The 22,496-nt window shown below is 43.5% G+C and overlaps 1 protein-coding gene across 1 annotated transcript in view; it reads left to right on the forward strand.

The window, feature by feature from the left end:
• Positions 1 to 409, forward strand: part of LOC128698402 (uncharacterized) — a 151,187-nt gene extending 150,778 nt beyond the window's left edge. Inside the window, exon 6 of the mRNA XM_070104511.1 lies at positions 14 to 409. The gene's annotated coding sequence lies outside the window, so the exon portion shown is untranslated. The remainder of the gene's footprint in view (positions 1 to 13) is intronic.
• Positions 410 to 22,496: the final 22,087 nt, after the last annotated feature.

Here is a 22,496-nt window from a genome sequence, read left to right on the forward strand (position 1 = left end):
AATATTCTTATAGGTTTTAGCAGCAACCAGGCCTACTCTCCTCCCAAGACATGCCTACAAAACTTGAAAGGTATTGATTGCTGGAGAGATACTGAGGAAAGTAGATACTTTTCTATAGCCCATGAAAACCTTTGCCCTGGAGGATCAGTCTTGGTTGGTATTCTGGGATTAAGAAAGATCTGAGTAGCAGCCTGAAGAAGGAAAGTATCAAGGTATTTATAACAAGTAAGGTAACCCCAGACAGCATGGTAAACAATGGAGTTCCTTGGCAACTATGTGCCGAGGTATTGCTAATATCAGTAAGCTGGTGCTGCTATAATGTTAGGTATTTGCTGCTAGTAATTTTTTTCTTGGGTGCTAACAAATTCAGATTCCTTGTAATGTGTTTATTAAATTGTAAATGGTTTTATCTGAGTATGTTTTACTTCCCCCTTTGAGCCATGTGTATTAGGTCCATTTGTTTTCAGAGGTTAAATTGAGCAACATAGTAGTGACATAATTTTTTTGGGAGAGTCAAGCCCCTGATAAGGTGCCTACTGCTAAAGTTTCAGGTCAAGCTACCCTAAGAGCCAGTACTTATTAGGACCACTGTCTTGTTATAACTATCCTGTATTATTTGACACTGCAGTTTCTCCTGCTCTAACCCAAACTCCATGTTTTCCTCCCGTCTCCTATGACTATGGCTGCTTTTATCTCTCCCATTATTAAAAGAGCAGGTGGTGGCAGCATACTTCCAAGAGAATAGAGCACTGCCTTCTATTCTCTCATATTCTAGTAATTTTCCCTTGTTATTTGTTCTCTATATTCTCATACCTTTGTCCACTCCGAGTCTCTACTTGAGGGAACAGACAATATGGCATCGTCTGGTGCTTTGTCCACCCTAAGGTGGGACTGGGGTCGAAGCTGCGGCACTTCAAACAGATATAACCCCACTTCATGAAGTTGGCACCAAAGGAATAGCTAAGAACTATAGACCAATAGTTCTAACGTCCCACATCATAAAAGTCCTTGAAAGAGTTCAAAGAAGCAGGACTGCAAATCACATGGATTCCCAAGAATTGCACAATCCTGGGCAACACGGGATCAGAGCAGGTCGCTCCTGCCTCTCGCAACTACTGGATTACTATGATATGGTCTTGGATGCACTGGAAAACAAACAGAATACAGATGTAATATACACAGATTTTGCAAAAACCTGTGACATGTGCAATAATAGTGTAATAGAGAAATTGGAAAAGTTGGCAGAACACAAAAAGTAATGGTAAACAGAATTAAATTTCAAGCTGCCGTAGCGAAGAGCTCTGTTCCACAAGGCACAGTACTCGCCCCTATCCTGTTCCTCATCTTCACATCATACATAGACAGAAATGTAACCCAGAGCATCGTATCACCCTTTGCAGACGATACTAGGATCTGCCGTATCCTCATACATTGAGGACACTTTAAATCTCCAAGAAGATATTTACAAAGCTCTCGAATAGGCAATGGAGAACAATATGATGTTTAATGGAGACAAATTCCAACTACTCCGTTATGGAAAACTGAAGGAAATAATAACTAGAACTGAGTATACTACAAACTCTAATCACAGTACCACTGAGAGTGGTAATGTCTGAGGATCTCACCTTCAAGGACCACAACAATACTATTATCACACCTGCGAGGAAATTCATAGGATGGATAATAAGAACATTCAAGACAAGAGATGCTAAACCAGTGATCATCCATTTTCAATCACTTGTTCTCTCTAGACTGGAATACTGCTGTACATTTGTAGATGAATGGTGTCTAATTTATCAACTGCTGTACATTAACATCCCCATTCATGGCAGGTGAAATCGAAGATCTAGAAAAGGTACAAATAACCTTTACTGCACATATCAGTTCCATCAAATACCTTAACTACCGGGAATGCTTGGAAGCACTTGACTTGTACTCACTGGAGCGCAGGCGAGGGAGACACATCATAATTTACACATGGAAAATCTAGAGAGACTGGTCCCTAATCTGTATACAGAAATCACTCCCTACGATAGCAAAAGACTTGGGAGGCGATGCAACATAAGCCAAATGAAAATTAGGAGCATCATTTGTACACTAAGAGAAAACACAGTAAGTGTCCCGGGCCCAAGACTGTTCAACAGCCTCTCACCAGGCATAAGGGGAATTACCATTTGACCCCTGGTTGTCTTCAAGATATAGCTGGACAGATACCTAAAGTCATTGCTGGATCAGCCAGCCTGTAACAGCCTAGATAATCAAGCCCTGAACCACCAGGAGTCCTGGTCGTGGCCGCGGGGGCGTTACTCCCCGAAATATTCTCCAGATAGGTAGGTACTTACTAGTTGGCAACTGTATAGGGTGACTTCTTTATAACTGCAATAAGGTTTAAACTTATTGGACTCTGTGTTGAAGGTATTTTATGCAACCAACAGTTAACTTTCTAATTTTGATGCAACAGTTAGATCTACCTACGGGTTTATGGCTATACCTCAGTTCTATTAGTTGTTGCCAGAGATTTCTGGGGTTATTCTTGTATTCATCGATTTTTGAGCACTAGTACTTTGTCTTTGGTATTTTTATAAGTCTCTGCACTCTGGTACTTACACTATGAAACTCATTTAGCGCAGCAACATTCTCTCTCTTTGTTCTATATCTTTCTAGCAACTGATCCCTTAACTTGATATTATCTAATATCTCATCAGTTATTCAGAGTTCAGTTCTTCTTTTAATCCTATGTTCTTTAACTGGTGCAATATTATTAATGATGTCAGTGAATATAGTTCTTTAACTGGTACAATATTATCAATAATGTCAGTGAACATAGTTCTTAAACTAGTACAATATTATCAATGATGTCAGTGAACAGTTCTTAAACTGGTACAATATTATCAATGATGTCAGTGAACATAGTTCAGAATGTTTTCCAGACATCATTTACGTCTGGGCAACTTATTGCAGTCACAATTGTAAAGCTTATTAATAGTATTTCTTCACTCTGGTTTATAGTTGATATTTATATCGTCCTGTTTAGGCCTATCCGTTCCCTGTTGACTTTCCTGGCGCAATAAGCGATGTAATGATCACTAACATCTGTGGTAATAACTGATATAATGATCACTAACATCTGCGGCAATAACTGATATAATGATCACTAACATCTGTGGTAATAACTGATATAATGATCACTAACATCTGCGGTAATACCTGATTTAATGATCACTAACATCTGTGGTAATAACTGATATAATGATCACTAACATCTGTGGTAATAACTGATATAATGATCACTAACATCTGTGGTAATAACTGATATAATGATCACTAACATCTGTGGTAATAACTGATATAATGATCACTAACATATGTGGGAATAACTGATATAATGATCACTAACATCTGTGGCAATAACTGAAATAATGATCACTAACATCTGTGGTAATGTGAAGGCTTACTCAGCTCTGTAACAACTTCAGACAGTATTACCAAAGCTGGCTCCTCCTCACGAAAATTAATGAATAGAAAAAGAAATAATAACAGACAAACAAACACTTTATTATATAGAACATATAAAATATAAAACACTTAAATATGAAATATTAATCCTATATTAAAGAAAATGAAAAATGAAAAATATAAATGATAACTGAATTCAACGCTAATTTAAAACTTGGGTGTCTGGTGTTGGTGACACTGTGTTGTTGCAATAGTAGCCGTTGCTGATGATGTGGGGGAGGGTTGCAGGTGTTGGTGACTCTTCATACAAGTGCACAGGCAAGTAAATCCAATATGGGACGTCTCCAGGACGTTAGTCCGTCTCCGTCAGTTTTTCTCATTGATTGACAGGTGACCCTCTCTGTCATCCAAGCTGAAAAGATAGACAGGTTACCCACTGCTTAAATAATCACTCTCCATGATAAGTACAATACCTAAAAGATGTGGTGATTATTACAACAGTCAACTTAGAGCAAGACTGAAATGACTAAGTTTATTATTGGTCAAAAGTGAAGCTTTCAACCAATAAATCCACTAGAATACAAGGCAGGCATGTACTTACAGTAGTGCTGGGAGTTGTGAGTCTAGTGATTACTGTTTGGACTGGAGCCCACATGTCACCTTTCGGGGGGAGAGGGAAAGAAGGAGGGGAAGGGATAGTGGGAGCTAGACTGACCCTACCTTAACAAGTAGCCGGCAGTCAAACTATCACTTTCGGGGAGGGGGACAAAAAGGCGGGAATAGCGGGAGCTTGACTTACCCTACCTTAACAAGTAGCCGGCAATGAAATTATTGTTAATATATATTCCCTCTCTACTCCTATCTATTGAACTTTTCCCTCACACTCCCCCATACCAAGACTTATAGTCAAGGAGAATAAGAAGAATAGGCGAGGAAAAAGTTCTAACATAAGGAAGCCGTGTAAGGCAAGAAATCTTCTACTGACTGTCACGACTTAACCAGTCAGAGAAATAAATGGATGAACCATTGATATACACAATATGGAACTTAAAAGCCTGGAGTGCCAATGTCCACCTCAAGAGGCGACTGTAGGTTCCCTTAAAAGTTTCTAGGTATATCAAAGGTTTGTGGTCCGTTTCTAAAATGAATTCTTTTCCCAGCAAATAAAATTTAAGTTTGGAGATACCCCGCACAAGGGCCAAACATTCCTTTTCTATGGTGGAGTATCTCGTTTCTGCGGGAAGGAGTTTCCGGCTTAGGAACCATACAGGGAAGGGAGTACCATCATGGTATTGTAGTAACACCGCACCTAAGCCAGTATTGGAGGCATCAGTTCTCAAACAAAATGTTTTATTAATATCTGGAATCTTAAGTATAGGGTCTTTCGAAAAGATATTTTTAATCTCATTAAACTTTTCCAGAGCTACGTCGGAAAGTTAAAGAGGTTCCTTCACAGACTTTTTAAGGAAGTCCGATAAGATGCCTGTAAGATCAGTAAGGCTCGGTATAAACCGTGCATAAAAATTTACAGAACCAAGAAAGCTTCGCATGAGCTTCTTGGTTTTGGGGAATTTAAATTCTAATAAAGCTTTGATCTTACTGGGGAGAGGCTGCAGAGAGTTATTAGAAAGTATCAGTCCAAGATATCTAATCTTGTTATACCCAAGGAAGCATTTCTTCGGCTTGGCAGTGAGGCCATGTGAGCGTAACCTACGCAAAACTGATGTTAATGTTTGGATATGTTCGCCCCACGTGGATGTCATTACGGAAATGTTATCAAAATAAACTGAAACATTTGACATATTACCCAAGACCTTTCTCATCAGTCTCACGTAGGTAGCAAAGGCAGTTACCAAACCGAAGGGCATAGTTCTATACTGCATCAGTCCTTGGTGTGTAGGAAAAGTGGTGTACTGCTTAGAAGAAGGATCTAACATTACTTGATTATATGCCTGCACAATATCAATCTCTGAAAAGAAGGAAGTGTCATGAAATTTGTGTAGATCGCTATCCCACCGAGTTATAGCATTAAGGCCTCTGAAGTCAATAGCAAATCTATATGAATTATCCTCCTTCTTAACCATGACTACTGGTGAACAATATGAAGATACTGAAGGTTCGATGATCTTTAGTTTTAATAATCTGTCTACCTCTCGGTCAAATGCATCCCTAAGGTGAACTGGAACTGGGTATAATTTCCGTTTGATAGGATTGTCCGTCACTAAGTCAATCTTATGGACTACCGTGGAGGTAACACCTGGAATATCCGTAAAGATGTCTGAAAAGTTACTCACACATTGAAGTAGTTCATGTCTCTTATGGTCATCCAAAGATTCATTAATATTAATGTTTGTTGTGCCCGAGTGGTCAAGAGTCACCAAGTCATGTAGTTCTTCATCATAGTCTAAGTTAGAGGTGTCAATTATGCACACCTTACATTCTTCAGTTGTCTTATCAAGTTAGTGTGGAAAAAACTAAGTCAAAGTTGTTAAGGCAGTTAACCGAATTTCTTCGGTAATATTTCTTAAGGATGTTGATATGATAAAGCTTAGGTTTCCCCTTGACTTCTATGAGGTAGTCAACTTTCCCACAAATTTTTAATACTTTATATGGACCTTTCCATGCTACTAATAATTTATTTGACTTAATCGGCAAAAGTACCAGAACTTCATCTCCTACTTTCAAACTTCTCCTCTGACTTTTGGAATCAAAATATGTTTTGTACTGGTCCATTGGCAAGCTTAGGTTTTTCGAAACTATGTCAGAGGTCTCCTCAAGTTTGGATCTAAGGTCAAGGAGAAACTGGTAAGAAGACTGAACCTCAGCATTTACCTCCTCATTAGTCCATAAGTCATGAAGGATGGACAATGGGCCTCTGGCCTGTCTACATTAGAGAAGTTCAAAAGGTGAAAACCCCAAAGAATCACTGGGAACTTCCCTCATGGCAAACAAAGCACAGGGTAGGTAACGATGCCACTCCTTAGGTTTAAGGGAGCAAAGTTTCCTTAAAATGGACTTGAGAATCGAATGCTGGCACTCATTCCTCCCATTACAGCTGGGATGATAGGGGGTGATGAAGAGAGGCTTCACTCCCAGAAGTTGGTATAGATGTTGCATTAAGTCAGATGTGAATTGTGTCCCACGGTCAGACAAAATTTCTCTAGGGATGCCCACTCTGGAGAAGATGGACAAAAGGGCTTCAGCCACCTCTGTAGTAGTTATGGTCTTTAAGGATACAGCTTCAGGGAAACTCGAAGCATAATCAACTAAGGTTAATATATATCTATGTCCCCCAGATGAAAGTGGAGATAAAGGACCAACGATGTCAATAGCTACTCTTTCAAACGGTACCGTAAAGATAGGCATTTTGACCATAGGTACTCGCCTGGTACCTTTACACGATCTACAATAGGTAGTGACATCTGAGGACATTTTTGGCCAAAAATAGGTTTCCCTAATTTTATTTAAGGTTTTACGATGCGAGAAATGTCCGGCCACTGGCAGGTCATGAGCCATTTTAAGAACAGTCTCTCTGCATTGACTTGGAACGACTAAGATGGAATAGTCTATCTAATCTGAATTTAATTTGAATACTGACTTGTACAAGATACCTTTTATATATTCAAATTTATATGAAAAGTTTTTCCTTTGGATAACTTGATTTTGTTTAGGGGCATTATGGCAATTCTGAAGAGAAGGGCAATTACGTTGTAAATTGACAAAGGAGTCCTTCGATACATCTAAAGGCTTAAAGTCAGGGAAAATCAAAGGATGGACAGTAGGAGAAGCCTGTGCTTTGGTCTGAGCCCTAGTCAAGACATTTATGGTATCGGAGGTGATATCTTCACTTTCATCTAACAAGTGAACCGGTGATCCTACTACCTCGCTTTCGAGAGTATCATCACTGGTTTTTAATCCCACATGAATCTCACGAGACATTGTGTCATCTGAACTTTCGAGGGGCTTCTCTGACTCTACAGGAAGAGGATCTGAAACACTTATGTCCATCTTTGGTGATGAAAGGTCAATCTCAGAAGGAAGAATGGCACCTTTTACATTACCTATTAGCACGGAGCAAGAAGTGATGGGAGCTAGTACGGCTTCTGACCAACCTGTGAACCATTTAGACCTAATGTAACAACGGATGGTAGGAAAAGTGTCTGTACGGCCCAAGTAGTCTGAAAGTACAGCAGAGGAATGAGTTTCTTTAAGGTTAGGGAACAGCTTATCAGAAATAACTATAAATGTGCATCCAGTGTCTCGTAAAATGGTAGATACATTAGGTCTATTAATTGTTCCTGAACAGAAGGGTGCTTGGTCATTACAGTCTTTAAAACATCTTCCAACTTTTCGGACCTTCTTAGAAGGACAATCTGGACGTTTATGTCCCTTAACACCACACAAATGACAAACAGGAATAAAAGAAGTCATTTTACTTTCCACTAAAGGCTTTGTTTTCTTAAGGTCTGATGAACCCTTGCCCTTAGGGTTCGATCCCTTTAGGTCTTTATAGGAATTGTGAGCCTCAGCATACAGGTCAGCAGAATCAGCAACTTCCTCAGCTTTAATCAGGTTACGTTCTCTGATGAATGTTCGTATCTGATGGGGAAGAGCTGTCAGGAACTGGTCAGCAACCATGAAGTCTCTAAGAGATTCATAACTGTGATCAATTCCTGAACTCTCTATCCAAAAGTCGAACAAACGAAAGAGTGTTACCTGTAACTGCTGAAAGTTCTGGCCAGGCTGTAAGGTGACATACCTGAAATCTTTCCTGTAAGAATTAGTGGTTTTTTGATATGCTTTAAGGATTGCCTTCTTCAGTAGGTTATAATTACATATGATATCCTGCGACAAAGTTGCAAAGATATTCAAGGCTGTACCAGAAAATAACATTCCTAACCTGGTAGCCCAGGTGTCAGCAGGCCATTCACAGAGGGTAGCGGTATTTTCAAACCTGATAATGTATGAAGTTATGTCTTCCCCCTCTGTGAAGGGAGGTAAATTAGGTGTCGGAATATGTGCACTAGCTGCACGTTGTTCCATTACTCCTTCATCTAATTGCTGTTGTGAGAAAGTTAACTTTTTATTCTCCAATTCAAGGCAAGCTTGTTCTAGCTTGCGATCCTTTTCTCTCTCCCTTAACTCATATTCTCTATCCTTTGCTCTTTCCTCAAGTTCCCTTAATTTAACTTGTTCCTCACGTATCTTAGCTTGTTCTTCATGTACTTTAGCTCTCTCCTCACTATCAAGTCTATCATGCTCCTTTTTGTCTTCTCTTTCAATTCGATCTCTTTCCTTTTTATCCTCTCTTTCTCTTTCTATTCTCTCTCTTTCAAGTCTTTCCTGGATCTTAGCACTAATGAAAGATTCTAAATTTTTCCCTGTTATTCCTAACTTACTTCCAGCGTTCATCCAAAACTGGTATTCCTCCATGCTTGCAAGAATAACTTAAACTATCAGGGGAAATGAAACGGGTATTAAAGAAAACGGAGGATTCAATTCCTGCTTCGCTCAAACTGCAAATAAACCAGAGGGCTCGATCCCTGCTTCAATTAAACAATATGTATTAATGAAAATGAAGGGTTCTATGCCGGCTCCGAGCAAACAGTAAGTAGAATGGGGTCCCTTGACCATCCAATCTTCTCAACAACAAATCAAGAGTGTCCTACGACAGTTCCCTCGATATAATAAAGAGCTCAATGAAACAAATTGTCACTGAAAAATATTATATCCTGCCTGACTTGACTTACAATAAACTGAGACTATAACAATCACCAAATCTTTTAAATACCTGTACTGTAGTCCTACCATAGAGAATGATTACTCATGGCTGGTGGTAACCGTCTGTGGTATGCGGCGTTGAAGTTCCAATGGTAGATTCGAGATGGAGTTGAATCTTGATTCAGTAGAGTTGATCTTGGCAAGGTCGCCACTTGTGAAGGCTTACTCAGCCCTGTAACAACTTCAGTCAGTATTACTCAGGCTGGCTCCTCCTCAGGAAAATTAATGAATAGAAAAAGAAATAATAACAGACAAACATAAACACTTTATTATATAGAAAATATAAAATATAAAACACTTAAATATGAAATACTGATCCTACATGAAAGAAAATGAAAAATGAAAAATGTAAAGGATATCTGAACTCAACGCTAATATATATAGGGGTGTCTGGTGTTGCTGACACTTCGTGTTGTTGAAATCTTAGCCATTGCTGATGTGGAGGGGGGGGGTCGCAGGTGTTGGTGACCACCACCGGCTAGTTCTTCACAGAGTATCGCCGTGAGTATGCTATCCCGAAGACAGGAAAGCAGGTTCTTTATCGCTGCAATGATGTGGGGTTACATCCTGCAATTTCATACAGGTGTACAGGTAATTAAATCCAAAATGGGGAAGTCTCTGGACGTTAGTCCTTCTCCATCAGTTCTCTCGTTGATTGACAGGTGACCCTCTCTGTCATCCAAGAGTAGAGTTGGGAGCTGTGAGTCTAGTGATTTACTGTTTGACCAGAGCCCCACACGTCACCTTTCGGGGGGGGGGAAGAGGGAGGGGAAGGGATAGCGGGAGCTAGACTGACCCTACCTTAACAAGCAGCCGGCAGCCAAACTATCACTTTCAGGGAGGGGGAAAAAAGGCGGGAAAAAGCGGGAGCTTGACTTACCCTACCTTAACTAGTAGCCGGCAATGAAACTATCACTCCTATCTATTGAACTTTTCCCTCACAGAAGTATTTCTTCAGTCATAGAGTAGTCATGCCGTGGAATAGCCTAGAAAGTGATGTAGTGGAGGTGGGAACCATACATAGTTTTAAGGCGAGGTATGATAGAGCTCATGGGGCAGGGAGAGAAAGGACCTAGAAGCAATCAGAGAAGAGGTGGGGCCAGGAGCTGTGACTCGACCCCTGCAACCACAAATAGTTGAGTACAAATAGGTGAGTACATACACACACTCCCGACGGCAAGCCCATTGAAACCCCGGATGACATTCTCAATCCTTGCCCCAGCCATGACAACCCCCCCCCACTACAAAGCGAGTAAGATCCCAATAGTTAAACTACGATAACCTACGGGGGAGGCTCCCTCCCACCGCGATCCATATATTTCCCTGTCCCTGCAAACCGTCCTACAAAAAGTAGCTGCCGGTACCCGTTTCCTCACCACCCAATCCCCATTCCCACGCATACCGCACGACACATACACGAAATCTACCATTAAATATGCCAATGCACGTTGTGTACTCTCTGGCACCCCTCCTACATCCAAAACGAGCGCTCTCAAAACCGGTATGCCCCCGCTCCCACTAGCCTGACAATCCTACTCATCCAATCCCTAATATTCCCCAAACATTCGCAAAAATACACCGCATGATATGCCGTATCCTCGCCACCACACACTCCACACCCACTCTCCTCTACTATTCGCCTTGCCTGCAGGACCGCTCCCGATGGCAAAATGCCATGCAGGAAACGGAACATAACCTCCCGCTCCCGAGGCCTGAGCTTCAACTTACGAAAACGACACCTAATATCTCCCCATCCATACATGGGGTACATTCCTTCCACCGGCACCACCACCCGGCTCCCAATTACTCTCGCCAAAGCCTCTATGCGAATCTTGCCAGGCTCCTGTAGGACCATGAGGGTACACAGCACCTCCTCACATTCCCTCAACTCTGCACCCACATACCACCTCTGCACTCCCTCATACAGAAGCTTTAACCCCCCCACACCCGATCCGTACATATTCCCTTCGTAAGAAAACACATTTTACCCAACGCTGTAGATCCAATAACCCTAACCCCCCCTGACGTACCGGCAGCATTACCACCTCCCTCCTCAGCCACTCACACCTAGAACCCCATATAAACCTAAACACCTGCTTTAAAATTCTCGTAATTCCTTGCCCCGTTAAGGAGTAAACTGCCGCCACATGCCAAACCTTACTGTATAGTAACATGTTTACCACAATGGCCCTCTGCAACAATGTCAAATGATACGGGCGCAAACTCCCCAATCTATGCTGCACCCGTTCCACAATACGCTCTGAGTTCACCTCTCTCGACCGCACTTGATTCTCCATATTCCATATTCCACATATCTTTAAGCTATCCACCACCCTCCACTCCACACCAGCATCCCAATCCCCCTGCCAGTTCCAATTTCCCAACTTTAAGAAGCAAGATTTCTCCACATTAACCCTCATCCCCATAGCCTCCCCAAACGTACGAATGATGTTTCCCACCTCTCTCAAACTATTTCCCTCCCGCACAAGTACCATCATGTCGTCGACGTATCCTACAATCCCCGGCCCACACCCCACCTCCCCTGTCCCCCCGCCCCCACAGATACATTCCTCAATGAGTCTGTAAAAAGGGTCTTGAACACAGGCAAACAGGATTTGAGATAGTGGACATCCTTGCCTGAGACCCTGCCCCATACACACTGCTTCCCCTATGTGACCATTAATTTGCACACGCACCCACGCCCATCGATACAATGTCTCCACCCATTCCACAACCTCTTCCCCAAATCCCTGCTTTAGAAGGATCTGCCGCAATGCCTCCCGTTCCACACGGTCATAAGCTCCCTGCCAATCAAAAGCAAGTAAGCCCCCACCTTTTCCCCCCAAATCCTCTACAAACCCCTTAAGACGCCCGTGACCCTCGACCATAGATCTGCCAGGCAACCCATATTGCCCTCCAGATACGACACGCCCCACGACACATTTCAGGTGATTTCCCAGTATTTTTGCAAACAATTTGTAATCAGCACAAAGTAAAGATATCGCCTGATAATCCTTGAGGGTATTCTGGACCTCTCCCTTTGGGACCAGAACAACCACTGCTGTGGCTTGCAACTCCCCCAACACCCCCTTCTCCTTCATGATATTCATCAACTCTACCAGGAATCCACACATTAACTTCCAATTCTGCAGGTAAAATTCACAGGGTAATCCATCAATCCCTGGAGCCTTTCCCGTACACATACTCACTAATGCCTGCCAAACCTCGCCCTCATCTATCTTCCCACCCAGCGCTACTCGATCACTACGCCCCAATGAACATGGCACTAGCTCACAGGGGCTATGCTGCACCTCCCACTGCACGACGTTCCAAATACTGCTCATACCATGCATCTGCATAATCACTCATCCCCTCAGTCGTCCTCAACACTTGCCCCTCACGATAATCCCCCACTTCATAGTGGACGATTAACCTACCAACCTCTGTGTCCATCCGACGCCACTGCTGACCTCGTAAAACACACGATGACGGTGGATCGCGCCTTAACACCTCCTCAACCCCCCCCCCTGCACATGCACCGCAATGAACCGTTCATTTTGCAGCTCACAAATCCTTCCCTTCAACATTTCTATCTCCTCTACAGGATATACTACCCCATGTCCACCTCTTCCATAGCAATCCCTCAACCTACCCTCTAGGTACTAAAGGAGCCCATACGATTGTTGCATCATGCGTTTCCCCTCCCTCACATAAAACTTACGTATTCGAGCCTTAGCCACCCCGTCCCACCACCCCAGTAAATCCTCTATGCCCCGCCATTCCTCACTGAGCTCTGTCCACAATGTCTCATATCCTCCCTGCCCCTCCTCATCACTCAGAATCCTCGTGTTTAGTTTCCAATAACTCTTCCACCTCCTGGCCAGCCCATCCCACCCCAGGTCTACCACGACCGCCCTGTGATCTGAATATTCCACCTCCACCATATGCAAGGACTCCACTCTAACCCGCTTTGTGATGCACACCCGATCAAGCCTAGCCGCATATCCTTGCCTAGCAAAAGTGTGCTCCACCTCCCAAGCCCCACCCCCAAATATGTCACGTAGACACACATCTCTCAGAAGATCACCTAGGATAGTGGAAAAATGCCCTGCCCCACGCAGCTCGACGTCTGCCCTGCGAATAACACAATTCCAATCCCCTCCCACAATAGCAACAGGTGGTAAAGAACATTGTCCTCATCGCTTCAGGGCCGTGTGGACGTGCTGCACAGGCGCTACCGATTCAGTTGATTTTCTGCGCAGTTTGCCTGTTTTGAGCAATCAACATGGAGGATAGACATGGCAGACATGTGAATACTGTCTGTGTGGAACTAGTACGTGGTGCCCTAAGCAGTTCTACAATGCAGGTGTTACTCCCTACGATTATTCGTGATGTGTATTGGATACCCAATGAAGCGCTTTATGGTGTGGCTGTTAACGGAGTTACGAGGATTTTCATTAAATTTATAAATGCTGGATTTTACTCAAGCATAGTTGACAAGTACCACAAGAAGAGGATGCAGCAGTGGAGGTATGTCTACATGATGTATCCAGCTATGTGACATACGTAAAAGTCAGGAATGTTCCCTTTGAAGCTACAGAGTATGATGTGGTTGTGGTCTTCCGTCGTTATGGCAAGATTCATGCGGCGGAATTGGGAGTGTAGAAGGATGGGCCTTATGTGGGACTGCTTGAGGGATCCTTCAATCTGAAGATGACGTTACGGCAATCAATTCCTTCGTATGTTTTACTGGAAGAGTTCCGAACGCAGGTCTACGTATACTATGCAGGACAGAGGCAGACTTGTAGGCTGTGCAGATCATTTGACCATATGGCAGCCCAGTGCCATAGGAAACCAGGACAGAGGGAACAGATGCCAACACCGGTGGATCAGCAGTTGGGTCCTGTGGTGCAGGAGACAGATGCAGCCAAAAGGCAGGTATAGTGCAGTTGGAGTAAGGAAGTGGATAAATCAGAGGCGGAGACAGACTCATGTGCTACGTTACCTGTGGGGACGGGGCCTGAGCAGACGACTACGACGAACGATGACGGTGAGCCTGTAATGCAACAGGATGGAATGTTGGATGAGGTTTTGAATACCTTCCTGAGTGAGGTGGAGGGGAGTCTGAATGATGAGCAGCGTGGACACTCATTGGAGGAGACTACAGTCTCATCGGGATGTGGGAAGACCGTGTGCAATGAGGGGAAGAAGCACACGGTAGTGGCTGAGGAGCACAGAGCGTGCATGGAAGAGGAAGTTACATGTGGAGACAGAGGTTCACTCAAGAGAACAGCTGGGACGTCTGATATGGATGACGTCTTAACGCCAGGGCAGAGACCTGGGAAGAAGTCTTGGAAGCCCAGGTTGGATCTCCCGGAGAGTGGGTATAGCGGTGCTGAAGTACTGAAAGGTTCAAAGGATAAGGGGGGGGGTTGGAGGACTGGACAGACAAGGTGACAAACGGGGCTCTAGTCAGCAGCCAGGTCATGCGAGTGCCATTCCAAGGCGGCGGGGCAAGCCGCCTTTACTGTCATAATTCAAGGTTGTAACGATCAATGTTAATGGCCTGAGAGCCGAGGTTAAAAGAGTATGGGTGGAATGGTTTTTAAAGAGATTTAATGTAGATATATGTTTCATTCAGGAGCACAATTATAAGTTTGGTTGTGAGTTGTCTTTGAAAGGATATAAGTTGTATGTGAGTGGCTCTTTGAGGTTGAAAGGTGGGGTTGCTGTGGCTGTAAAGGAAACCAGTCCATTGCATATTTTGGGGTGGGAGGAGGGGGGAGGGTCGTGAGGGTGGAGGGGGAGTGGGGTGCAACGAGGGTTTGTTTTATTGGAGTGTATATGCCGGCAGATGGCAACGCACGAGTCAAGGAGAACTTTGTGAGGAAATTTTTGATGTACTATTTAAGGGGTTTACCTTTAGTCACTGTCATAGGGGGAGATTGGAATTGTGTTATTAGGGGTGGGGATGTGGAACCGAGGGGGGCGGGGTGTATGTTGGGCATGTTACGTAATGTGTTTGGAGACGTGGGGGTTTTGGATGTTGTGGGGAGGGGGGGTTGGCAGGTTGAGTATACGTTTGTCAGACGGGATTATGCTGCAAGATTAGATAGGATCTATGCAACGGAAGCTGTACGTGTGTTGGGAGTCAGGACTTTTGATGTGGGGTTTTCTGATCATAGGGCAGTTATAGCAGATCTTGATTGGGAAGGTATGGTTAGGATACAATCGGGTTTTTGGAAATTAAATGCAAGACTCGTGAGGAGTGAGGAGGTGAGTATGGCTTTTGGGGAATGGTGGCAAACTTTTTGGGATTCTAGAGAGGTAGAGTCATGTGTCTTAGAATGGTGGGAAAGGCACGCTAAGCCGGGTATAGCAGGTTTCTATAAGAGGAAGGGAAGGGAAGAGGCAGGGTGGAGGTATGGGTTGCAAAATTATTTTGAATATCAGCTAAATGGGTGTTATGAGGAAGGGGGGGGGGGCGGCAGTACGGAAACATGGTGCAACTCAAGGACAGGTTGGCAGAGTTACATAATGGTAGATTTGATGCAGTACGTGTAAGGGCGGGAATGGAGGCTGTGCTGTGGGGTGATAAACCTTCGGGAAGTGTTTTGCGAGGTTTTAGGGTAAGGCAGAGGGATTCGACTATTTTAAACTTGGAGGTAAGTGAGGATATGGGTGGTTATCACAAGGGACAGATACTGAATACTACAGAAGGCATGAGCAATTATGCTGATTTCTGGTTCCAAAAGAAGTTGGGGAAGGGGGAGGAGGGCGATGCTATTGAGGAGGTGTGTGGGGGGTGAGAGGTTTAGGGTCATGTGGAGAAGAGGGCATTGGGATGGGAGGTGAGATTAGCATGGGGGAAGTTGAGGAGGCTGTGTTCAATATGACTACTGGCAAGGCACCGGGTATAGATGGGATATCAAATGGTTTTTATAGAATTCAATGGGAGCACATTAAGTACTGTCTGGTGAGGGTCATGAATTGTATGCAATGGGAGGGACAGTTATGACAGACTCAGCGATCAGGTGTAGTCGTATTAGTACTCAAAAAGCAAGAGGGAAGAGTATTGAGTGAGTACAGAGCTATTTCGCTAATGTGTGCCGACTACAAGATTTTCGCGAATGTACTGGGCAATAGGATGAAGGTGTTAGGTGGGGTTATTCATAAAGGGCAGATGGGTATTCCTGGCAGAAGCATGAGAGATGGGCATGGCCGCATTAGGGATTTTTTGGAGGGTTGCAACGGAGGAGGGCTTTTGGGCATTGATTGGGAAAATGCATATGACTGTGTGGATAGAAACTTTCTGAGGGCTAGTTTGTTGCATCTCGGTTTTGGCATGGAAGTGGTGAGGTGGGTTGATACAGTATATTCATCTGCAATAGTGCGAGTACAAATTAATGGCAGGTTGGGAAGGCCTGTAAGGATGGAGAGGGGTTTGAGACAGGGGTGTCCCCTGTATCAAATATTGTTTGCGTGTATGCAACATCCATTTTATGGGCTCGTTGAGGGGAGGGGGATTTTAAATGGGGAGAAGGATGGGTGTATAGATGTGGTGGAGTATGTGGATGATACCACTGTTCTGATAACCGGAGTGGAGGGATTGTGTATGGTGGAAAGTGTGTTGGAGCTTTTCGGGAGGGCATCTGGCATGCGGGTGAACAGAACAAAATCAAGTTTGCTGGAGGTGGGTGCCTGCGTGGGGAGGGCTTGGGGTTGGAGTTTGGGTGGGAAGTAGTGGCTAGGCTAAAAATTTGTGGAGTTATATACATGACAGATGCGCGGGAGGCTAGGCAGGTGAATTCGGAGGTGGTGGTGGAGAAGGCAGTAAAAAGGTTAAGGAGTTTACGGGCGGGGAATGTCACCTTACAACAGCGGGCGATAATCGTAAATTCATTAGTTTATAGTAAAGTGTGGAGTATGGCTGTGGTGTATCCACTGTGGACTCCAGACGTACATGTGATTCAGAGGAGGGCATTACGTTATGTTTGGGGTTTCGGGAGGGCATGGCTAACCAAGGAGGTGGTGATGTCGAATATACGCAGTGGAGGAGTAGGCCTTTTAGCATTGGGGCCGAGAGTAAAGGCCTTATATGTGAAACAGAGGTTCGTTAGGGAGGGGGGGAAAGAGGGGTTAGAGTGGGGAAAGTGATGGAGGATGTGCGGAGATGGTGGAGCGGAAAAGAATTACTGGAATGCGAGGATATGCTGAGGTTATTGTTATTGATTAGGGAGGTGGAAAAACTTAGGGTAGGGCATTTGGTGACGATGAGCAGAAGGCCGGAAATCATACAGGGGGTATTGGTTTATCCCTTGTATGATTGGGGTATGATATGGAATGACTTTCGAAAGCTTAAGTTAATGCCGAGAGTACGGGAGTTTGTATATAGATTTACAATGGGGATATTAGCATCGAAAGCTGTTTTGTGTTCAATGGGATTGGTGAGGGAACAGACCTGCGATCACTGTGGAGAACAGGAAACAGCTTTTCATGTAGTTTATTTCTGTGAAGAGTTGAGGGAGGTAAGGGTGTGGTTAGTGAAGGTTTTTAGGTTGATGGGTGGGGGTAATGTGGAAACCCTGAGAGCCTTAACATTAGAAGTACGCGGGGTCTCCAGAGAAGTGAAAAGGGCGATTATATATGTAGTGGTGGATTTTCTGTATATTTCCTGGGGGATGAGAGACACAGGAGGAGGAAGAATTAGGATTAGGGCAATTGCGGCGGGCATATATAGAACAGTTTGCAGAAACAAACTTATTTATGGGGGACAGTGGAGGGTACGTTTTCCAGAGACCTACTGCAAACTTACGGTCAATGGCCTCATTCAGTTGGCGAGCTAATTATACGTAAAGGACTGGTTTCCTTTATAAGTGAGTTGCCATTAGTTTTTCAGAGAGAGAGTGTATGAGGTAAAGGACTTGCGAAGGAATGTGAGGGTTGGGAAGGTATGTACTGCGTGGTGCTGTGTTGACATGTAAGTTTTGTGTGCAAGATTTTGATTAGCCCAAGATTTGTATAAAATAGGTCCTTGTGATTAAAAGGGAGTTATAGAAGTCACTGTCCATGTTAGTCTACCAGTTTTTGCAAAGATAATTTTTCTGGTATGTATTTTCGCAGTTTTTTATTGTAATTTTGTAGGGAATTTCTTTCCTCTTAGATGGGGTTTATATTTGTTTTTACATAATTTGTTTTCCATCACTTTTGTAATGTTATTTTTTTTTATATTTTATTTAAAACTGTATTACAAGATTCAATATAAAGATACCATGAAATGGTACATGTTATGACAGAACATTCAACACTAGTACTACAACGGTCCACGAAGTGAACATACATACAAAGTTACCTTTAGATATCATAAAAACCTACAATCTACCTAGAAACAGTGTTACATAATCACAAAGATTTTCATAATACACTGATGCTAACACTGACCTCCAACACTTCCACAACCCCCCACCCTCCCCTCTACAAGTTGAAACCCTGGCCACTCTCACGTGGTGAAACACGATAACAATATGTAACATTAAAAAAGTTACCATTGCCAATCTCATTGTCCTCTTTGCTTTTGGGCCGAGTGGACCTTTGCGCAGACGCTACTCAGTTGCCTCACAGGTACCGAGTTGAGTGGTTGTGTGCTCTACGCCTCGCCCTCTGGTGGCGAAAATCAACATTACCCCACAAGATGGAGGGAAGCCTCCGACGAGTTAACACTGTGTATGTGGAGATTTTGCAGGGATCTTTGTTGGATCATAATGTTGACGTCCTCCTACTCCAAATCCTGCAAGACACATATAAGATCTCCAACGATGACATCTATGGTGTTTCAGTAAATGGGGCTTCCCGGGTTTTCGTCAAGTTTACGACTACTACAGTGTATGAGGATGTTGTTCAACGTTATCAAGATCTACGGTGGCAGAGTGTCTTCGGGATGTGTCCCTCATCACCCACGATATATATAATCCACTATTATATAATCCAAAGCTCTTGTGACACTCTCGTCGAACCCTCCCATATCTAGGCTTAGTGCATGCAGAACCGACACCCCTCGGCCCCCCACCCCCTGTACAACCCTACTTAACCAATGCCTAACACCCTCCAGTCCCTCACAAAAGTATACTCTATGGAACGCCGTCTCATCCTCCCCACAGATTCCACACCTTCTGCCCACAATTACCCCTCTGGTTCTTAGTACCTCCCCCGACGGTAGTATGCCATGCATAAAACAATACGTTACCTCCCTCACCCTAGGCTTTAACTTCAACTTGCTGAACCTATACCAAATACTCTTCCATGCATACATGGGGAATAATCCCTCAACTGGTACAACAGTCCTACACAAAACCCCTATTCGAATTTTCCTGGGTTCTCTAACCAACATTAAAGCCCTCAAAACAGTTTCACATTCCCTCAACTCCACACCACCATACAACTTACCCAACCTATCATGTACTTTTTCCATCTGCCCCCCCTGCACTCGTGCAAAACCTCCCATTTAAGAAACACACATTTAATTCTCCTTCTCAGATCCATCAACTCCAACCCACCCTGGTGCAACATTACAACCTCTCTCCGCAGCCAATCGCACCTTGAACCCCACAAAAAGTTAAACACCCATCTCAGAATTCCCACAATCACCGTCCCTGTTATTGGGAACATGGCTGCTGCGTGCCAAACCTTACTATACAATAATACATTTATTACAATCACTCGTTGCACGAGAGTCAGATGATGAGGTCACAATGCACCCACACGCCCCAGAATCCTTTCCATCAATCTATTTGAGTTTTCCTCTCGAGCAGCGTCCAAGTCTTCCTTATAGATGATACCACAAATTTTTAAAGACCCCGTGTGTTTCCTCACAACGTTGCAACTCGCCCCCCCTCCACCCAATCACCCAACTCCATGATCATTGACTTCTCGCTATTTACCTGCATCCCTGTTGCATTTCCAAACATTTGCACATCATCAAAATCCCCCAACACCATCCCCTCTCGAACCAGGACTGTTGTATCATCTACATATCCTATTTTTTTTTTTATTTAAAACTTAGGTACAAAAATATATGGGTACATAATCAATATGTAACAAGATACAGGCAGTGAACAATAATCAACTGTGACTACACAAATACTGAAGAAGCACATATATGATGACAGAACTTGCTGCACTCAAATCAAACACCGCTTGAACGTACTGTGTTTCACATGAAAAGGTGGTCATATAAAAAAACGATAGAACCTACCCAGTAATGCTTACACTCCCCCCCCCCATGAAAACGTGCCACTTTCACCTTAGATACACAGTGACAAATCTCTTATGCATTTGTAAAAGCATTAAAAACTTCAATGATAAAATATATAAACACAATCCAGCCAGCTAAACGGCTGACACTATAATACAAGGAATGTCTGAACCTGATGGCTCACATCCATCATAGAACACAATCCACCCTACCCTCATATACCCTATGGTAATAATTAATATCGTGCACGGTGGTGGATTTAAGACACTGGCAGGAAATGGCAGAAATCGTACACCAAATCCAGTCATTCCTGGAGTGGAACCACAGTCGATGGCCTCCACTCCAAACCAACAGATACAGATACCAATGCCGGAAAAAATCCCCCCCCCCCAGTACCAACAATACCACCAGTCCGATAACATTCTTCTTTGCAAATATACAGGGTCTAAAGCCAGCAACAAACAACAAAATACCTTTCATCCGTGGACTGCTTGCAGAGGCAAAGGCAATGTTCGCAACTTTCACTGAGACCCAAATAAAGGATCACTTGGACAACGAAATATGGATCCCAGGTTACAACCTATACAGATGTGACAGAGTGAACAGGCAAAAGGGGGGTTTGGCCTGTACATTGCAGTCACTTGTTTGCACAGAACTGCTTAATGCCTCAAATGATGTAGTGGAAGTTTTAGCAGTAAAGGTCGAGAACCAAAACCTAGTCATTGTGGTAGTCTACAAGCCTCCGGATGCAACATCCCAGCAATTTCAGGAACAGCTGTTAAAAATTGACCACTGTCTGGAAAATCTTCCAGCTCCTGCACCCAACATCTTGCTCCTGGGGGATTTCAACTTAACGCACCTAAAATGGAGGAATATAGCAAATAATATTGTTGCAGTAATAACACCAGGAGGCAGCTCTGATGAAAACTCACACTCACACGAGCTTTTAAATCTCTGCACAAAATTCAATTTAAACCAGCAAATAATAGAGCCTACTAGACTGGAGAATACACTAGACCTCATCTTCACTAACAATGATGATCTGATAAGAAATGTCACCATATCAAAAACAATATACTCAGATCACAACATAATTGAGGTTCAGACATGTATGCGTGGAGCCCCAGACCGACATAATGAGACTAGTCACGAGGGAGCATTCACCAAATTCAACTTCAATAACAAAAACATAAAGTGGGACCAAATAAACCAAGTCCTAACCGATATAAGCTGGGAAGATATACTAAGCAACACAGACCCCAACTTATGCCTAGAACAGATTAACTCGGTGGCACTCGATGTATGCACAAGGCTTATTCCTCTAAGAAAAAGGAGGAGTAGATGTAAAATAGAAAGAGACAGGCGCTCCCTTTAAAGGCGACGGAAAAGAATAACAGAGCGGCTAAAAGAGGTCAATATATCTGAAATGCGTAGGGAGACACTGGTCAGAGAAATAGCAAGCATCGAACTTAAGCTAAAAGAATCCTTTAGGAGTCAGGAATCGCGGGAAGAACTAAAAGCCATAAATGAAATCGAAAGAAACCCAAAGTATTTCTTCTACTATGCCAAATCAAAATCGAGAACAACGTCCAGTATTGGGCCCCTACTTAAACAAGATGGGTCCTACACAGATGACAGCAAGGAAATGAGTGAGCTACTCAAGTCCCAATATGACTCAGTTTTTAGCAAGCCGCTAACCAGACTGAGAGTCGAAGATCAAAATTAATTTTTTATGAGAGAGCCACAAAATTTGATTAACACAAGCCTATCCGATGTTATCCTGACGCCAAATGACTTCGAACAGGCGATAAATGACATGTCCATGCACTCTGTCCCAGGGCCAGACTCATGGAACTCTGTGTTCATCAAGAACTGCAAGAAGCCCCTATCACGAGCCTTTTCCATCCTATGGAGAGGGAGCATGGACACGGGGGTCGTCCCACAGTTACTAAAAACAACAGACATAGCCCCACTCCACAAAGGGGGCAGTAAAGCAACAGCAAAGAAC

The sequence above is a fragment of the Cherax quadricarinatus genome, chromosome 92, assembly GCF_038502225.1.
Source record: "Cherax quadricarinatus isolate ZL_2023a chromosome 92, ASM3850222v1, whole genome shotgun sequence".
NCBI lineage: Eukaryota > Metazoa > Arthropoda > Malacostraca > Decapoda > Parastacidae > Cherax > Cherax quadricarinatus.